The sequence below is a fragment of the Heloderma suspectum genome, chromosome 5, assembly GCF_057233095.1.
Source record: "Heloderma suspectum isolate Gila_16-S chromosome 5, 16-S_ref, whole genome shotgun sequence".
Classification (NCBI taxonomy): Eukaryota; Metazoa; Chordata; class Lepidosauria; order Squamata; family Helodermatidae; genus Heloderma; species Heloderma suspectum.
The window spans coordinates 186,337,114-186,354,021 of record NC_139462.1 but is presented as its reverse complement, the minus strand read 5'-3'; positions in this window follow the sequence as shown (position 1 = coordinate 186,354,021).

Below are 16,908 nucleotides of genomic sequence, written 5' to 3'. Positions count from 1 at the left end.
TCCACCAAGGAATGCCAATGGAACCGATTGCCTAGGGAGCACTGGCTTTCCCTTGCTGGAGGTCTTCAAGCAGACACTGGAAGTCATCTGCTGGGGATGCTCTAGCCTCGGATTTCCTGCATCCAGGGCTGCCCCTCCCATGAGGTGAATCCCTCACCTCAGGTGGTGGATCTAGAAGGGTGGTGGATCCCGTGTGCCTTGATGCCAGGAGGGCTGTGAGACCAATGCTGCAGCAGGAAAGCAGCCAGTGCAGCTCTCTGGAGCAGCTGCTGCCACCACCTGCCACGCTGAGTAAGGACTAGGCAGGTGGCTGCTCTGGAGAGCCCATCCGCCGCTCCCCTGCTAGGGTAAAGGCTGCAGCAAGAGAGTGCCCAGCATGGCGCCCTGGAGCACTGCCTGCCCATTGCCTTGGTCTGAGGACCCCTTATAGTGAGGCATCAGGTGGGTAGGCTCTCTGGGGAGCTTCCCTGCTGCGCAATGCCACCGACATGGCTCTCCACAGAGCCTACCTGACTCAACTGCCTTGCTCAGAGGGGCGTCTCTGAGAGCGAGGCGTTGCTGGGGAGGTGGCCCCAGAGATCACCTGTGCTGCCACAGCACAGGCAGTTTCCAGGGCCATCTCCCTGCCAATGCCTTATTCTCAGGAAGGACCCCTCAGAGCAAGGTACTGAGGGGACGGTGGTTGGCAGCAGTTGGCCGGTGGGAAGGGGGAAGAAGGTGGTGGAGGCAGGTCGTGCTCCCCCCTGGCAGGGGTGGTGGTGTGTCCTCCCACCTCAGGTGACAGGAGGCCTTGCCTGCATCAAGCATTGGACTAGATGGCCTACCAGGGCCCCTCAAGCTCTATGATTCTATCATTCTTAGCTGGGAGAGTGCATCCACCATCCTTTCAACTCCTGATACTGCGGCGGCCTTGGAAGGCTTGAGACTGCACACCCACCATCATATATGTGATCAATTAAAAGCTAAGTAGATAATACATGAACATGTGCAGCTGCCTCCTACTGAGTTTTGGTCCATTTAACTCAGTGGAGGCTACCTTGACTAGTAGCAGCTCCCCATGATCATAGGCAAAGATTCTCCGAGCCCTGCTGCTTCAGGTCCATTTAAATGGAGTTGCTGGGGATGGAATCCAAGACATTCTCCATTAAAAAGCTTGTGTTCTACCAATGAAGGAATGTGTCTCAACACATTATTTAGAAAAGGAATTCCTTCAGAGTTCAGACCGAGCAACCAATGAACAGGAGCTGAAGGAGAAACACTAAAAACAGTATGAGAAGCAGTGAGTATAAACTAGAGGGAGGCAGATTTAGAATCATGGAATCATGCAGCTGAAGAAGGATTTGGAGGTGATCCAGTCCCCTACTCATTACAGGAAATCCAGAGCCAGAGCATCCCTAACCCATGGCTGTCCAGACCTCAGCACCCCAACATAATTGGTTCCACTGTCAAACTGCTCTTACTGCTAAGACTTTTCTCCTAATATTCAACTGAAAAGTGCCCTCTTTTAACTTCAGCTCACTAGATCGATTCCTTCCTTCTTGGGCAGTAGAGAACACGTTTTTGCCCTCTTCAGCCCTTCAGATATTTGAAGAGTGCTATCATCTCCTGCCTCAGTGTTCTTCTCTCCAGGCTAAACATTCCCAGTTCCTTCACCCTTTTCTCACAGGTCTTGTTTTCCATATCCCTGCCCTGACCATGTTCATTGCCCTCCTCTCTGAATCTGTTTGAATTTGTCTACAACCTTCTTCAAATGCAATGTCCAGAAATGGTACTCCAGAAGAGATCTGATGAGTGCATATTAATTGGAATGATTACTTTTCATGACTTGGAAACTATTCTTTATTAATGCAGCCTAAAATCACATCAGTCCTTTTTGCAGCAGCATCACACTGCTGACTTGCATGACTGCAGTCCTCAGATCCTTTCCACAAGTACTATTGGAAAGTCAAGGTATCCTCCATCCTATACCTTTGCATTTTGATTATTACAGGGGTGTTTGTAATAAAGTGGGGAAACTGTGGCACTTCAGATTTTGTAGAGCTACAGTTCCCACCATCCCCTCATGATTGGAGCTGATGGGAGTCAGAGTCCAACAACAGCTGGAGGGCCACAACCTCCCCAGTCCTGATTTGTTAGGATAATAGGGAGAAGTCTTCACTCTAATAGTAGCCCTGCACAGGAACTTCAAATGCAAAAAGAATCCTAGGCAGGCACCTGCCAGCAGTGTTTTAGAACAGCCCTTCTGAACCTGTTGCCCGCCAGCTGCGTTGTACTACAAATCCCATAATTCCCAGCCAGCGCTGGTGATGATGGGAGTTGCCACCTAACAAAGCAGGAGGATATGAGGTTGGGAAAGGCCGCTTTATGGTACAGGCTATCCTGTCTTAGGAAACTGGGTAAGACTAGAGGATATAGCTTCAAAAAAGGGGAGTGTGTGTGAGAGAGGGAGAAATGAGCCATGTGTTTTGGGAGTCAGAACAGACATCTTCCCACCTCTTCCCAGAATTGTTCCATATCCTGCTTTTCCAGAGATTAAAAAACAAGCAAAACCAGGCATGTTCTTTTCTTTTTCTTTTTACATAAATGCAAAAGAAACAGAGACTCAAACTTAGCACAACTGGCTACTACAGCATGTGTCCAAACGACGTTGTTTGGATACGTTTGGAGGCAATGACTCAATCCAGACACCCCTGATTATTATTTTACGGTGCCCTTGGGTTCTTGAGAGCCCGTTGGCTGTATACTGAACTTTGCCCATGAAATGAAGACTTTCACTTGTTTTCTCTGTGAATGACCTATCAGACCGTGTGGGAATGTTTGCACAGCACCATGCTGCTTCTGCCCTCTTCCACAAACCAAACTCCTTCACACGTCTCTTCCGATTAGCACCGTGGGTAAACAAAGCTCGCTCTCAGGAGTGCCTGCTGATGTCAGCAGCTTGCAAATGGCATGTAGAGGGGCAACTGACCCTTTGCCCTCATTCCCAAAGTGTCTGTACAGGGCAGGGAGGGAAGGAGCAGGGGAATAATGTCACCAGGGAGATTCCCCTTCCATTTCCTCCCATCAGGTTGCTTGAACAATTAAAGAGACAAAGTGAAACCTATGCGACGACGCTACATTTGCGATTATTGTCCCTTGGTTCTACTGCCCCATCCTAGATGATGATAACCTATTTAAGAGTTCTAAGAGCTTTTCAGAAGTCTCTGCTACAAGGCATTACTGGACCACTGCACTGCACTGTTGAACAGAATACTACATTTTAAAGCTTCTCTGTGAATATAAATCCAGGCATATAAACAAGGGCAGGGGTGGAGAGGAACCCAGAAGTACGATGATTAGAAATGGTGATTTACACATGGAGAATTGTTCCTCTGTAATGGAGCTGTTTTGTAAATACCCCATTTATCTTGGTTGTATATAAATTCTACAGACCCTAGTAAGAGATTGAAAGTCTCTATTAGAATTTGGGGTTACTGCACTTAGTCAAGTACATTTACATAAAAAAATCACGGTCTGGTGGTAAATCTCTCTCTGTTGGCAGTTTGTCTTTGGAGAGATGAGGATACATGGCTGCCTAAATGTAATTAAAACATGGTAATCATCAGGCCAGGGGGAAAAAGTGTGGGTCCCAGTTAAAATATAGCATGGAGTTTTGAGATCTGGCTTACACCAGAGAGCCCTCAGAAACGTGCTGCATTCAAGGCACTGCATCATATCCTATTTGCTACAGTGTCTGCTTGGCATGCAGCATCTATTTATCTATCTATTTTTTAAACCCAAGCAATACAGTTTTCCAATATGCAGGAAGGTAAGGACATTTTCATACACAGAGACAGGAACTGCTGCTGCTGCTTCTAGAGCCAAAGACATGCTTAACGTCACAGGCGTGTATGCTTTTAGATGTACTATTGCTAACTGTAACAAAACGTCTTGATGCTTGGATATAAAAATAAATGACCAAATGATGTTGCATTGTCAACTGTCCAATTTTAGAAGGGAAAGATTTCTAGGCATTTTACAGGCATTACGGTACCTATTGTATGCTGATAGTTTTTCCTATATTCACTCCAGAATATGTTTCTGTTGTAGTCCTTAGCAATAGTATAGAGCAGGAATTCGGAACCTTGGCCCTCCACCTGTTGTTGAACTGCAACTCCCATCATTCCTGAACTTTGGCCATGCTGGATGGAGCTAATAGGAGTTGTATTACAACATAATCTGGAGTGCCACAGATTCCCCATGCTTGCTATAGACTAAGGATGTGCAAATCAGCTTTGGGTTGTGAATTGGAGCATGAGATACTACAGCATACGGATACTTTTTGTGCAATACACATACCAATTTACTCCAGGTTAATTTACCTGCAATAATGTACCAGTTACTGATTCTGCATTCACAACTAGTAACATGGATTAGAACCCCAGTATGCTTAGAAGCATTCATTGAAAAAGTGGTAAAAGTATAAGAGTGCGAATTCCAAAGTGGGATTGAAGTATATTAAGGGGTAACCAACCCATAGCGATTATTTATCTTTAGAGCTAGTGATTACAATAGATGTTTGTATTACAATCATTAGATTTGTTGAATAGTATGATGAGTAATCTTTGATACTAGCGTCTACAGCAAACGGTTACTAGGTTCCTTCCCAACATACACACGCGCACACACACACACACACACACACACAACAAAATGATCTGTTGGCAGTAAGCCTGCATAATAGCCCCATTGTGCTGGGATTACTTAAAGACCCTATTCTTCCCCTGTGTTTTGGTCTACATTATAAACAATGTGAGTGCTGCTCTCACTCTACATGGAGTATCAGATCACAGAGACTGCAGGCTACATACCTTAAAACTTCCTGAACCTAATGGGTGTCCATAGGCTTCATCCTATTACTTTCTCAAGCCTCTTCACTGCTACCTCATTGAAGTTAAGGAGATAATTCAAAAGAAAGTGGCCAATGAAGTCAATAGGACTTACTTCCAAGTTGACTGTCATTTAGACTGGGATGACAAGGAGACATTGCCAACGTTGTGAATTACAGTGTCCTTCTTCAATTTTGTTTTAATATTTAGGCAGAAAAGTGATAGGCAGCTTTGGAAAGATATGTGCATAGCTCATATACACAGCCGGCACTCTGAACAACAATCCACATTTACTTGGACTAAACCAGTTTCACTGAAAGTACTCCAGCCAAACTGATTTAGGGCCTCCATGTTTGGGGCACCCAATGTTTAAAATAAATAAATAAATAAATAAATAAACAGCCAGAGGGGTTCCCCATTTGGAGTTGGAGTTTGGCATGGGGAGGGACTAAGTCCTTCTTCTTGTACAGCAGCCCAGATCCAGATTGCTTTTCTGGACTGGCTACTAGTTTCAGTGGGGCAAACCAGTGGGCTCAAAAGATTTAAACAGGATCCCCAGTGGAGGCTAGTAGCTCTGATTTCATTTCATTTATTATATTTCTATAATATAATGTCAGTGGGGCAGTGAATCTGCTCCTGATGTCAACTGGATGGGGAATCCGCTCCAGGTGTTGGTCAGAACCAGTCAGAACTCTAAAGGAGCTATCCAAGGTGCTCCTTACCTTTAAAGAACTCCTTTAAACCTTTAAAGGAATTTAAAGAACTCCTTTAGGGTTCTGACTGGTTCTGGCTGAACCCCTGAGTGGATTCACAACCCCACTCACATCGGAGCCACCAGCATCCCCTGAGTATCCCTTCCTGGGCTGCTCGCTTGGCTTTCTGCCACTAGGCATGGAGGAGACACTATCTACTAAGCAATCCTGCCAGGCTGTCAGTCAATTTACCCCCCCCCCCGCACATTTAAAACTCTAGTTCTGTGTTCCACACATGCACACCAACAGGGAGAAGCAGACTCAAAAGCCCTTTTTAGGTGCCATCTAAGCGTAATCATCTCGCTCCTATTAACTGGAATCTGAAGTTGGGAAAAAGAAAGATGTCCGTATTAATTTCATATTACTTTGTGAGAAATTTTAATGCACACAAGGGGTCTTTGTAACAAACATTTTCCTTAATAAGTGAGTTAAGTATTTCTCCCTGGAATAAGCACAGTTCCTAATTAATATTAAAGAATAAAATGAAACAGCATTCAAAGTGCCATCTTCTTTCCCTCTGTGAATGTGTAACATTAAGAACAAATACCAACTTCTAGAGCACTAACTTTTTTGAAACAAGAGGTTTCATCTTCCACTTTGGGGAGATCATTATGGAAAACCTTTGGTATACCTTGGGAAAAATGTATTCTCTTTTGACAGTTATTCTTTTAATAGATGGAACTGCAGTTGCTTTGAAGCCTACCATGCAGACAAAAAGGTGCCTATTATTTTAAGCTGTGTTTTTTTTTTAACAAGTTATTTGTTTTCAAAGGACATTCGCCATATTAGTTTTGTAACCCCCTTCATGCAACAGAACAAAAGCTATTCTACTAACGGATTCTGAACTTGGACAAACTGTAAAAAAAAATAGGAAAAAGAAAAAGAAAGAAAGGGGGGCGGGGAGAAGCAAAGTTCTTCTCTGTTTTTATAAAATTTGATTGCTGCAGCTGTTCCCAGTTTCTGTATTTTAAAAATAGCCTTATTCAGTGCCTTGTTGGCTAAAGGCCAGAGTATCATTAGAACATGATGTACAGAAAAACCTCTATTCAGTTACAGATACAGAAATATATTTAAGATCAGTGGGGGTCATCTGAAGCAAACACTTGTAAAGGGAAAATAGAATTTTAATGTGCTCAGACCATTCGCTGCTTTTAGCTGGATATTTAAGAAATCCAAACCTGATATCTTCCTGTTTGTCCGGGCGATATCAGATTGCTGCACATCAGGCACAAAACAATATGAACAAATCAGGGCCGTTTCCACTAACAGAAATAGATCTTGTTCTCAGATTACTTCTAACAGTTTTGGCATTTACTTCAAATGGTTTCTAGTAACATTATATATTTCAGTGGTCTATAAACAAGCCCTTACCTAGAAAAGAAAGATACTGGAAATGAAGAAGTTGGATCAATTTAATCCACATTTGAATTGTGCATCTTGTTAAACTATACATCTCAGACAGTGTTCACATGAATAAAAGGCAAATCACATTTAAGGATTACTATGAGGTGTTTCATACCACTTATAGGGCTTTTTTACATGAGGCATTTATCGTGTGCTTGTCATTCCCTACTCACAGTTGTTTACGGGTTCTTTAGATAAACTTGTGACCCTCCAGTTTCGTTTCTGTGTTTAGCCAGCACTTTCAGTGAGGTTTTTTTAGAACAGGGAAGTGTGGCATTTAATTGTGAATGTGAAGCAAAGCATGTTTTCCTTTTGTGCATTTGTACTATCACACTATACCACAGTGCCACCTAGAGGTTATGAAATGGAAAAGTAGGAAAGGAAATGCTCTTTGTGATGAAACTGAAAATAGATGCAGTTGATTAACAGCCAATTAACAGCCTCATGTAACAGCTCACAGTTCACTCCATACATGGGTGTCATTTTCCTACCACCCCCACCCCCCCACACATCAGGAAAACGTTATAGTGTGTGAGACTATCTCAGCCTTCCCCTCTTGTTTTTTCTTGATAGAGTAATTCATTGGAAGTTCTCACACTCAAGTTGATCACACTCAATTCATACACACGCAGAGCAGTCTTTTGGCTCCAGATGATGTCTGGGGAACTATGGGATGGTGCAAATCTCCTCCTCTGCAGCTGTAGACAGAGCTAAAAGTGCAGATGAGGAGATCTGATGGTGGTTTTCCCTCCTATCTCCTCCTGCCCCCAGTAGCTGTACAAAGCACTGCTTTGGCTTCACTTATGACAGGAGTCAACAACTTTGGGAGGTCCAGGGGCTATTTTTCCCCCTAGAACCCCCCCCCGGCAACCCCCTCCATGGGTGCTGAAAAATAAAATAAATTTAAAAACAGCATCTGTATTGGCTACGGAACACCCAAAGGGTCAAAGGTTTTGCTAATTTTAACTAGTGCTGGGCTTAACATTTCTCCCACATTTTTTTTCAACCATTCTCATTCGATTTGATAGAAGATAAATTCCTTTTGATAAGAAATTCAATGGTGAAGAAATTTCAGAGAAATTTTCATGGGTTGGGTTTGGGTTTCTTGAGCTTACCTTATTTAGGAGGTGGGCAAGGAGTGAGTGCAAATGTCCTCTTTTTCATTGGACAATCATCTCTCCGGCAGCCTGTAGCTGTCTCAGCTTTCTATGCTTCAATTAAATCCCAGTTTAAGGCGCCATGAGGTAATTCCTCCCATAGGACTTTTTCAGATCAGGACATGCAGGCAGCCTGGGAGGCTAGCTGTGATTAGGTAAGCTCAAAAACACCAGAAAAATAAATTATAATTTATTTATAATTTCGTGAATGAGGCAGAACAATGGAAGCCTCTTTCATGGGGGGAGAAAAATTCAGGAAGTTGGAGGAGAGATTTTGACAGGGGACTAATTCCACCTCATCCCTGGAGCGAGACACAACACCGCCCCCACCTGCATTGAGGTGGATGCAAACTGGGGAGGGGCACCCTGTAAAGGCAGTTGATGCTGTTGCAGCACAACCCCCCCCCACCTTTACCAAAAAAGAAAGAAGCTGTGCTACAAGCCCTGCCAAAGGGGAGCCCTACCTGGGAGAACCTGTTGAGAATTTCTCCTCCTGCTGGAGAATTTCAGGGACATTGTTTCCCAAATTTCTCTGCCCACAAGTAAGGTGGAGAATATCAAGAGGCCATTTGGGTACAGCTCTAATTGTAATCCTTTTGGGGCTCCATAGCCACTATGGATGCCATTCCCCACCTTCCACCCCTGCAATTGTTTGCTGAATTTGGAAGGCAGTATGGGGCAGTGGGAGGTGGAGGAGTGGTGTTGCCCACCTCTGACTTATGAAGTTGCGACTGTGACCTCAGGAGAGACATCGGAGAGGGAAAAAAGGGGGTGTTCTGGTGGGTGAGGAGGGGAGGGAGGAGGAGAGGCCTGGGTCTGCTCAATCCAAGAGTCTCTTCATCACTGTCCCTACTCACTCTCTGGTAAGCAAGCCAGATGGGCTGAGAGGCCCATCTAGCTGAAATTTTTTTAAACAGAGGACAGAAAGGCTGTACAAGCCCCTGTCTTCCTCCTGCCCTGCCTGGCTCTTGTGGGCAGAGCTTTGGATAGTCAGAGAACTCCCTAGGTAATTGGTTCCACTGCTGTATTGCTCTGACAGTCAGGAAGTTTTTCCTGATTTTCAGCCAGAATCAAGCTTCCTGTAACTTGAGCCCATTATTCCGCGTCCTGCATTGTGGGATGATTGAGAAGAGGTCCTGGCCTTCCTCCCTATGACAACCTTTCAAGTACTTGAAGAGTGCTATCATATCTCCCCTCAGTCTCCTCTTCTCAAGGCTAAACATGCCCAGTTCTTTCAGTCTCTCCTCGTAGGGCTTTGTTTCCAGTCCCCAGATCATTTTTATTGCTCTCCTTTGAATCCTCTCCAGTTGTCTGCATCCTTCTTAAAGTGTGGTGCCAGAACTAGACACAGTACTCCAGATGAGGCCTAACCAGTGCTGAGTAGAGGGGAACTAGTATTTCACGTAATTTGGAAGCTATGCTTCTATTAATGCAGCCCAAAATAGCATTTGCCTTTTTTGCAGCCACATCACATTCTTGGCTCATATTCAGCTTGTGATCTACAACAATTCCAAGATCCTTCTCGCTTGAGCCAAGTATCCCCATCTTGTAAGTGTGCATTTGGTTTCTTTTTCCTAGGTGCAGAACTTGACATTTATGCCTATTAAATTTCATTCTGTTGTTTTCTGCCCAGTGCGCCAGCCTATCAAGTTCACTTTGGATTTTGTTTCTATCTTCCAGGGTGGTAGCTGTAAGGGAGGGGGCATCCCCCCTAAGCTAGTCTGGCCAGGAAGTTCTTGTTCAAATTGCTGGCAACCTCTTTAACTTCCACTTTGGCTCCTCTATTGGTATTCATAATTGTGTGGAGTAGCTGTTTCCTTTCTATCCTGAGAGTTTCCTATAATTTGCATTTCTAAAGAACCTGGTCGTTAACAAATAAAGTAGTGAGCCTGAAGCCTGGTATCTTGGAGTGTGTTGATTGAGAAGGGGGAGGACGAAGGAACTTGACATTAGCTATCCCTCCCAGTTTTGTGTCATCTGCAAATTTGATAAGCATTCCCTGCACCTCCTCCTCCAAGTCATTAATAAAAATGTTGAAGAGCACTGGGCCTGGGACTGATCCCTGCGGTACCCCACTCGTTACCTCTCCCCAGTTTGAGAAGATCCCACTGATAAGCACTCTTTGAGTCCGATTCTGTAGCCAACTGTGCAATTCCTTAGGGTTGTGCTCTGAAAGCAATTGTCATTAGGGGTATTAGAGAATTCCACCATGGACCCCAATGAGACTAGATTCAGTAGAATCTGGCCTCCAGAGTCCTTGGTGGAAAGGACCCCTTACCTTTGCCTCCCGCCGGAATCCTCTTTGGCTGGATCCTCCCCGCGGCCAGCTCCACATTGTTGGTGATACGACTGCCATTGGCATGCTGTATCGCTGGCTGAGGGATCTCCAGATGCAAATGGCGTAGTGGACGCCATTTGTGGCGGTAAAGCTCTTAGATTAACCTAAATGTGTCTGGAGATCCCTCAGTCAGCTATACGGCACGCTGTATCGCCAACGATATGGAGCTGGCGGCCAGCTCCACAGAATCACTGCGGAGCGGAGCCAGCCAAAGAAGATTCCGGGGGGAGGGACGGATCGCCTCCCCCCGTGGGCGGATCCCCCCCCCCGGAACAGCAGATAGGGAATCCTCCCATCCCTAATTGTCATAGAGTTGCTTCCTATGGAAAATAGTGCCTATTTCTGTTGTAAAGCAGAGATGGAGAGACCCTACTTTGCTTAGTTTGTTTGTTTTTCAAATCTAAGGAGTACTTATTGTTTATAGAGGAGTTCATACACCTGCCCCCTCATCTTGGTAACGGTAATGGTTATGGTTAAGAGATAGGATGGATTGTTAATAGAGAGGAACAAGTGAGACCTGCAACAAAATGTTGTATCTTCCTTCTCAACCTCCTAATATCAGTGCTTTTGTTCATGGTTCGAGTCAGCCAGCAGTACTCCCCTCTAAGATACTGTGAGGGGTTAGAAGTTCAAGAAGGTCATTCCACTCCCTCTCCTCTAGTTTTCTGTTTTCCTTTTCCAACTGAAACATTCCATGACTACTTAGCAACAGCAGTCCCCATTGTGATGGGCACATATTCTTTTTTTTTTTTTTAAAGGTGCTTTGTACTTCCGCAAACCTCAAGGTTCCTCCAAGCATGCTGCTACTTCCTTCTTGTTTCTCAGAGACCCTGTTTTGGCTCCATTTCTGTTGGCACTCACCACCTGAGTTTGGTATTAGGAGTGATTATGGTAAATTATGCCAGATGAACTGGAGTAATAAAAACTGAATAGTACACAGTATAAAGTCAAATGTAGAGAGACAAATGAACTTTTTTTTTTTTTTACACTTCCAGGAAGTTAATGCCAGTGTGGTGTAGTGGCAAGAGTGTTGGACTGGGAGCTGGGAGATCCAGGTTCTAGTCCCCTCTCGGCCATGGAAGCTCACTGGGTGACTTTGGGCCAGTCACAGGCTCTCAGCCCAACCTACCTCACAGAGTTGTTGTTGTGAGGATAAAATGGAGAGGAGAAGGATAATGTAAGCCGCCTTGGGTGCCTTGCAAGAGGAAAAAAGGCAGGATATAAATGCAATAAATAAATAAATAAATAAATAAATAGTGAACTCAGCTTTTTTCTCTGCTCTGACTATAAGATAAATGGAATATCTGCAGGTGGGTTATGTTCTGTTTCCCTGCCCCCAAACTGTTTATTTATTTGTTTTAAATATTTATATGCCACTTGAGCAGCCACCATATACACAAATGTATAACATATAACCAAAACAGAGTAAAAAAGTGCAGACACTGATTTGCACAAAATTGCAATACATTTCAATAATTATTTCACACTAATTTATATGTATAGGTGCACATTTATATAATTACTGTAATTGAAAGTGAAATACTATATATCTCACCATGGTAGGAAAGCCTATGACCAGGTGACGTATACATCTGCTTAGTCTGCTGTCCCGGTGGCAACTTTTGATGGACAACTGCAAAGCCCCTGTTCTCCCTTCCTATGGTTCTTTATCTTTAAACTGAACTTGGACTGGACAGAGAACTGTCCTCTGTAATGCAGGACACATGGCCACCACACAAGCTGCCCTTCAATATAAATATTTCTAGTGCAGGTTACAAATAAAGTCTGAAATCAGATTAATATGGACCTAGATCAGAATGCTGGGAGTTTCAACATGCTATGGCAACATAGGCCACAACCTATTCAAACACCTTGCAGGGAAGGGAATGTTAGTGATCGCCCTGGCATTGTTGCAGACTTCTAGATCCAAAGAAGGCTTTTTCAGGAGCAGCCTCACAGCTGCCTTCAAGGTGACCAGGACCTCCCTCCCTCCCTCAAAGAGGCATTCACAATCTCCTGGATTCAGTTGGTCACTCCCTCCCTGCCTCATGCTATAAGCCATGAGTGGCTAGGGTCAAAAATACAGGTGGTAGACTTATACACAGTCCACTCCATATATGGGTGTTATTTCCCTACCACCACCACAATTCTGACAATTCAGTATTAATACAAATATATGATTTAATCCTCACAGTTACATTAAAAATGATAAATAAATATTTTGCAGTCATTGTAAAAGAAAAAGTGTAACATCCCTTACGTGCTCACCGTCCCTTACAGACATACTGCACCAGTTCTACTGTGTCCCCTCTTCTACCCCAGCTCAGAAATGCTTGAATTCAAGTCCTTTATTTTGGGACTGGATGTTTGCTGGGTTTTTTTTTTTTTTACTATTATTGCTGGATTTTTATTAATTATTTGAAGTGTACTGTTATTTGTGCATTTTTATCTTGGAAACCACCTTGAGAGGGTTTTTACCCTTAAAGGTGGCTTGCACATATTTTAAATAAATGACAAAATTAAAAAAATCCTGCCAATTCTGCCTTCATCCACTCTTAGCCTTCTGCTTGTACAAAGAGGCTCACATGGCAGGTCATTACTGCAGGAAACCATAGAGGCATTCTTCTCCAATCCATGACAACAAAAGGCGGGGGGGGGGGGATACTTTCCTTTCCCATAAAGGGAAGAGTCAGTAGAAAAAACCGAAGATAGGGCAAATGAAACACCCATCTGAAATCATCCTAAATTATGCTGATGAGTAAAGTTTGGGTGAAATTATCTAATTTGCATATTAATGCTAATAAGGGAGAAACACATGGTAGCGGGATTCTGTAACCCCCTGCTGATAACAGTGAATGGAAAAGATTGCTTGATATTATTTGGCAAGACTCCTTTTTTTTTTTTGCAAAATATTGAAGTAATTGACACTGAGGGCTGTACTTTAGGCTTAAATGCATGCTTCAATTGGGCTATTTATGTGCTTAAACTTAAGTACACGGACAAGTGCTTTTCTGCACCATATTTGTATTCCAAAGTGTGCTTTACAACACACATGGAGTATATATGATATGATCTGCATAGTAGAATAATGTCCCTAAACAGGAAGGCCCCTTCAACGATACAGAAGTCATCCATACACAGGAAAGCTAAAGCAACACTTTTACCTCTCCTTGAAAACAAACAAGAAAACAAAACAAAACTGGTCTCGGCACTAAGTCCAGAAGTGCAGGAGACAACTTGCAATACTTTGAAAAGAATGAAAGGAAGTGAATGATGCAGGTGCTCTAATAAATGGGTGGTCTTTGGATTACAGTATTTATGTGTGCTCTGTTGAGCTAAACATCAAGCTAAATGTTACACATACAAAGTAGCACAACAAGAACATCTGTGTTGGGGGGACTAAGCTGGCATGGCTGACACCTCCAGTGCCAGGTGCAAAGGAAATGTCAGGACAGCTTGAGAAATCTTGACTGCAAGCATCTGTGCGCATCAGATTATCTCCTACATTACATTCCTAGCTTCACACTATGCACTGGAGTGTGTTTATATTTTACATCTGGGTCTGGATTGGTTATGGGGCCATTTCAGACATTCCAGCATTGGCTCTTAGTTAAAAGACATACGATTCCCACCCAACCCACCACCACCAATCTGTGTTAAGATTTTAAAATATTCTTTGGTTTGTTTGAAGGGTTGTTTTGCATAAACAGACATCATAGTTTAATATGATTATCAGTTAATAAATCTGAACTTGTATTTTATAGAGTTCTTAGTTGTGCAATAAACTCTAAAACAAGTCTGCACTTAGTTTTTGGGTTCAAATGGTAAATTCAAATCATTGTGGAAAAGAGTTACTGGTTCGATGAAGTAAAATACTTATCTGAATACTTGCAAGGTCTAGGAGAAGAATTTACTGGATTTAGGAAAAATGCTCCTAATTTTTTGAAGCAGTTATTCTCACTAGCTTTTTCTACTACAGAACCTATTACTCCAGAAACTGGATCGCTTCTTGTTGATTCAGGGGTACTGCCCTCTTGCTTTGGAATTTGGATGCATCCATGCAAGCCAATTGTCGGCACGTGGCCAGGACTGCACATGGCTGTACCCAAATATATGCTGAGAAAAGGGGTGGGCAACTTGTTGCCCTCCAGATATCTTGGATTACAACTCTCAATAGCCAAAGACAGTATAGCCAATGGTCAGGATGTTGGGAGTTGTAGTACAAAACATCTGGAGGACATCTCTGGAGTAGAGAATGTGGAAAAGCTGGAACCAGTGGAAAGAAGGAACCAGAAATGCTGCAGTTACTGATCTGTTCACCAGGCAAAGGTAGCAAGAGGTAGATCTCTTAAATCCATTTCCATGGATTCCCTCCTTTTTCCATCTCTAAGTTTATTCCACCAGGTTGGGTTTTTTTAAATGGGAAAAAATCCATGCAAATGTTTCAGTGTATTTTTTAAAATGTGCCCATTTTCAAATTGTGCACATTTTTTTTATGCAACAACTCCTTAACTAAAGTGTAGTTTTATGTATGTTTAAACCATACACATTTTTCTTCACACACTTTTCAAATCTACACATTTTTTTGGATGCATTTTCCTGGTCCATGGAATGCATCGCAAGTCTAGAAATGTATGGATTTCTGGATGCAAACTGTGTCCAGTCCACAGCCATTTACATGCAGTGTGGATTGGAGACATCTGCAAAAGAAATTCGATGGAATAGATTTCTCACACATCCCTGGGCAAAATCAGAAGGGCTAGGCCTCTGGTATTTATACTAAACTTGGCCAACCCAGAGGCTTCATAGTGCCTTCTAATCACAGTGACCATTGTTGGCTCCAAGTAGGGGTGTACAAAACAGACACCAGTCCGCTGGGGGGGTCTGCGGGGGGGAGGCGATCCGTCCCTCCCCCTGGAATCCTCCCCAGTTGCAGCCGGACTTCTGGCCACTGCCACGCAAATGGCGTCTCGCGTAGTGGATGCCATTTGCGTCCCTGCCTTTTTGCTGTGATAGGCTATATAAAGATTTATGTAGCCTACCATGGCAAAAAGCAGGGACACAAATGGCGTGGCGGATGCTATTTGCGTTCCTGCTCTTTGCTGTGATAGGCTACGTAAAGATTCTGGCCTCATTGGAGTGATAGGCTACAGAAAGAATCCAGCTTCATTGGAATCTGTGGCGGAATTCTCCACCATCCCTAGCTCCAAGGCTTCAGTGGCCCAGTTCACATGTAATGACATTGGTCTAATAAACCATGGTTTATTGGATCAAGAACTGAGTGTTGTGCCTGTGTGCTCCCCCCACTCCCTTCTCTCAAGCGCCTTAATGCAATTCTTCCAGGGTTTGTTAAACCAAGTTCATGTTATGTGCAAAGTAGGAAACTGATGTGTGTGTTTTTTTACTGTAAACCAGGACAGCAAAACAACCTTGTGATCCTGGCTTGCAAGCTAGGATTGTAGCTACAGCTTAAACCACAGTTTCAGGAGGAGGGTTTGGGCAAACTCCTTCTCACATTAAAACAGCACATTGGAGGTTTGTAGAGGTATGTGAGATAGCCATGCCCCACACCAGCCATTTGGTCAGCATGACAAAGGGACTTAGCATAGAGCTTCTCCATGGGGCGGGGGAGGAGGATCCAGGTTCAATCAGGGAAAAACGGTATGTGTATACATTTGCCCCATTGCACGCTTGCCAAATTGCAAATCTGTGACAGAGCACATGTTTTGCATGCAGAAGATCCCAGATCCAATCCCTAGCATCTCCAAGTAGAGCTGAGAAGGGCTCCTGTCTGAAAGCCTGGAAAGCTGCTGCCAGTCAGTGTTGACAATACTAGGCTAGATGGACCCACAGCCTGACTCAGTGTAAGGCAGCTTTCTATACTCCCCCCCATCTCTCTGCGTGCATGTGCGTGCGTGTGCGAGGCTCCTGGCCATATTGACTGTGGGGGAGCGGAGCCAGTCCATGTGCCCTCCCATACATATTCCTTTTACAAGTGTGGGGGTCCATCTGAACTCCATCTATGTTAGACCTCATAGGAAACTGGTTTAACAAATGCCCAGAAGTGTTGCATTAAGGCGCAAGAGTAAAGGAAGCACATGGGCACAATGATCATTCCCAGTCCAATAAATTATGCAGCTCACCAAGCTATTCCCCACGTCAGTCCACAAGGTTTTCAGACAGTTCCAGAACCAGAAACCTGGCACAAATCTGGAAATAGCTTATATATATATATATATATATATATATATATTTTGCAGAAAGAGCTTTTTCCTGATATGCTCACTGGTAGAGTGTATCCAAAGCCCTCTCTTTATTATGCAAACTCCCCCTCCCTTGTTGTAATGTTGAATTATTAAGTGATGTTTATAGTTCTGTTCCTTTTACTA